A 4,755-nucleotide genomic window follows, 5' to 3' on the forward strand; every position below is an offset into this window, starting at 1 on the left:
AGAGATTTCAAAGCATATACAAGCATGTAGTAACATATGGATGATTATTAATTACTAGGATGTAGTAAAAATTAGAAAGCATCCCCATAAACATTATATGAAGTTTGAACTCTAATATTTTACTTCATACCCTCCACAGGTTTAAAAGCAAGTATAGTGCAAGAGAAATAATTTAAAGAGCCACAACAAGCAGTCAACTAGCAAGAACTTCTAGCTTGCATTATGATTTCATGAAACAATTTTAGCACTAAACAGGTAATACAAATATACAACCTGGAATGATATGACAATTTCCAAAGACACAACTGAAAGAACAGACAAAATACACAAACCACCAAACAGGTAATCAGATAAGGGTACGTTGAAACAATAAGGCAGAAATCATTGTTCAACATTAATAATGGTTACCATTATATTGAGAAGGACTTAAAATGGAATGACATGAACATGAAAGTTCGTAAGTCGAATCTCGACTTGTTTGAAATAGAGACATAATTACGCGCTGAGATATACGAGAGCAAGAAATCATAAGAACATGTTCAATATTTACAGTTCAATATTTACATACAACTCTTTTTTCTTTTTGTCTAATTACATTCTACAAGTTATTTATCTAACAATGAGTAATGCAGTTAAAAGGGAAAAATTTGAAGATGTCAACAAGAACATGAAAAAGGTACAACTAATTCTACTCAGCCCTTCGACTCGGGCTGCCTCCAAAAATATTTACAGCATATTCTATGGTCCTACTCCCGCTCTATCGCAACTTCATTCAAGCTTGCAGTTTTATTTAGGCATAAGTCATCCTTATAGAGGAAACATAGTAATACCTCAACTCTCAAAACTAGCAAGAAGTCCCAAGCCTTTGTATCTACTTCTGGGAAGGAAGTACAGAACAAATTTAAACCCCAATTAAACTCGGTGAGCTAGACACATATCGCGATTCAAATTCAAACACCAATTAAACATGGTTGTAGGATGCAGAGCAATGCTAGTTTTCATAAACAAAAACCCTAAAAGGAACCCATTAAAGATTGAACAAAAAATTGACTTGAAAACCCGAAGTAGCAGAGAATTGTTACCTGGAGCATGACATATCAACAAGCATTCATGGGAAGAATCATATCACTGAAAAGAAAATACCTAAATCACATAAAGAAAGTGTTACCTAAACCTTTCTTCTTCACAATCCTCAACCTTAGAGCTACAGCCAACTGTTAAATATTTACTTCAATATCAACCTTTAACCTTCAATATTCAAGCAAGGCAGAACCAACTCCATCCAAAGACCCAAACAAGAAAAAGAGCACGTTCAAGAAGAAAAAAGGAGAATTCAACGATTTACAAACAAAGCAGCCCTTTAGAGTGGCGAATTTTGGGAGCAATTGAATTTGGGAACAGTCCAATTTGGGAGGGAGTATTGTTAATTGTTAAAAGAGAAAATCTAAAAAGCAAACAAAGAAAATAAATGGTAGGAAAATGAAAACAAAAGGGAGGGAATGAAATTTATACCCGCCTCATTTGCCCGCGAATGGTTAGCCACGGTTTCCTAATTGTAGATAACTTTATAATTGTTAGTCTGTTTTGCCACGGTTTTTGAAACCGTGGCTAACAGGCGCTTTTTTGGTAGTGCTCCCATATAACTTTTTTAAAAAGAATTAAAAAAGAAACACTTGAAATCACTAATCTTAGAATCGAAAATCTATAAAGCTTAAATCCTAAATTTGTTTCTGCTAGTTTTAAACTCTTTGTCCAACTTCGTTTGAATTAGAGTTTGGTAATTACTATAATGCGTTGGATGGAGTTCTCTGACTTCTAATCATAATCTTGGATTCAAAATGGAAAATGGAGAAACTCTTAATAGGCCATTAGCAGTAATTTCAGTTTTCAATGAAGTAGTTGCCATAGTCGTTGATGTTCCAAGCTCTCCCTCCATTAAATCAACAATTATCTTAGAAATCCAATAAATTATTTAACCAATTTCTTCACAAAGATTAAATTTTTCGATAAATTTGTAATAATTTAACAAAACCAACAAAGTCTTGAACCAAAAAGATTAATTTTAGACAGATTTGTAATAATTTAATCAGCCCAGCAAAGTTTTTAACCAAAAAGATTAATTTTTTCGACAAATTTGTAATGATTTAACAAACCCAACAAAGTCTTGAACCAAAAAGATTAATTTTTTAGACAAATTTGTAATAATTTAGCAAACCCAACAAAGTTTTTAACCAAAAAGATTATTTGTTTCGACAAATTTGTAATAAATTTAACAAACCCAACAAATTATTGAACAAATTTCTTCACAAAGATTAAATTTTCTGACAAATTTGAAGTAATTTTACAAACCCAACAAATTAACCAATTTCTAAACAAAGATTAAATTTTTCGACAAATTTGAAGTAATTTTCACAAACCCGATAAATTATTGATCCAATTTCTTAACAAAGATTAAATTTTTTAACATATTTGTAATAATTTAACAAACCCAAAAAAATGTTGAACAGGTTTCTTCACAAGAAATGAGAAATTTAAAAGCAGTTCCAATAATCTAACAAACCCAACAAAATTTGAACAGTTTTAAACAAAAAATGAGAAGGTGATCCTATTACAGGAATAGCGTCAGGGACATCTGTTACTATTTTCACTGCCCAATAACCAATTTGGTCCCGAGGTAAGGAATAACCAGTTACGCCAAAAGGTCCCTTCTATCCCCCAAAAGACTATTTCACTCCCCAACTATTTATCCGACCCCCTTTCCTTAGCGGTTCCAAATTCCTTATCTTTCTCATTCACTCTATTCTTTTAGAAATGGAATTAGAGACAAATTATAGAAATTTTATACAACAAATTTGTATTTTGTAAAAATAATAGAGGGAGGGAGGGAGAGAAGGAAAATTCTAAGTAAGGATCTAGTAGCGCAGTTGATTAACTATATGAATTTTTCACCTTGTTGGTGAGGGTTCAAATCTCCACGTTGTAATTCCCTTACCCTTTTTCCCTTCCCCTGCCCCTATGTAATTAAAAAAAAAAAAAAAGGAAAACTCTAACACAATGGATAACCTGCTTTGATTAATGAACGATTTTTCTTTATTACATTTCCCTCTCTTTCTCTCTCTGCTATAATTTATAATTTTCTTTGTATTTTATCAAAATTTTCTCATTTTATTGTGAGTTTGAGGCTTTGAGCTAATCTATCTACTAGTTACATGTGCCATGTGTTAAGTTCGAGCTCAAACTCTTTACATTTTAACTTTTGGTGATGAAATTATTTATTCAATTCAGATGAGAGCAATGATATGGAATTTATAGATTCTGAATTCTAATTTTTAAGTTATTTGATATTAAATTAATAATCTATAGATCAATACAAAGTTTATGAACTAAAGCTAATAGATTCGATCGAAACTGTCACCTACACTCTAGCTCCCCTGCTTCAAACTCATTTTGCACTTATCTGAAACTCATTTAAGATTTTAATAACATACTTTATTTTCACATGTATTAATAAAAATCATATTTTCATCTTCTAAAATCATCTAATACAACAAAAGAAAAATCAAATAACTTCACATCTATACTACAATACTTATAACTTTAATTTAGATTATTTACACAAATTAAACTAATGATCCTACAAGAGTATTAGTAAATAATAATTAAAGTATATTAATAAGGTATAAGACTTCAAAATTATATCAGAAAATAATTTTAGGGTAGATCTTTATAAGCACATATGAGCAAAATATTGGAGGTTTAAGGATAAACGATATTGTATTACGTAGCTAATAAATACTTCAGTTGTTAAAAAAAAAAAAAAAAAAAGCTCCAAAGTTGACCACATTTTACCATAACGTATAAGGAAAATAACATATTATCTCCGTCTCAAAATAAAGTCAATCTAACTAGTTTCGAAGCTAAATTGGGTTTTAATTCAATATTTTAAAATTAAAATTTAGATGATAAAAAAATATATGGAAAATACCATAATTACAATTCTTCTATCATTATAGTGAAAAGATTCTTAAAATATTTGTTAAAGTTTATGTAATTTGACCCTCAAAAAATAAAACATGATAGATATTTTGAGATAAAGTAGTAAAAATAATTTAATAAGAAGCAAAGAAAAACCTCGCAAAAAGTTATTGTAATATTGACCAATTCGAAGGCCAAGTGTGATAACGTCCAAATCCATTCCTCAAAGAGAAAGTGTACACGGTTGTATGCAATATAATTTACCCAATTTTGAGTTAGGGTCGATCCCACAGGGAATAATATACTAGGCGATTAAAAAAGTAAGGAACTTTTACTTACCAAGTAAGTCAAACGATAGATAATATTTTGGTTTTGAGAAAATTATAACTAATGTGAAAATGTAAACTAACCTAGAAAGCAAGTAAAATGATCAATGGCCACACGCATGGATACAAGGGAAATTACTCTCAAGCAACGATCCAATATATTTCACGATTTTACAACTAAGAGCGGGTTTATGTTAATAGATAATGATTTCTAAAATCTCATTGAAAGTCTTCCAACCAAATCAATGAATTTCACTCTAAGCTTTTTCAAGTCTTAGAGTGTGATATTAGGCACAATCAGTTTAATCTCAAATAACTATCCTCTTCCAAGCTCAAGTTATTAGATGGGTTTAATGACCCAAATTCTTGTTAATTAATCTTTCCCAACCTAGATTTCCTCTTCCGAGCTCAATCAAAGTAAATGGGCGAGTTTTAGGGTTAGCTACTCCCTTAA

Source organism: Lycium barbarum, chromosome 9 (assembly GCF_019175385.1).
Source record: "Lycium barbarum isolate Lr01 chromosome 9, ASM1917538v2, whole genome shotgun sequence".
NCBI classification, from domain to species: Eukaryota; Viridiplantae; Streptophyta; class Magnoliopsida; order Solanales; family Solanaceae; genus Lycium; species Lycium barbarum.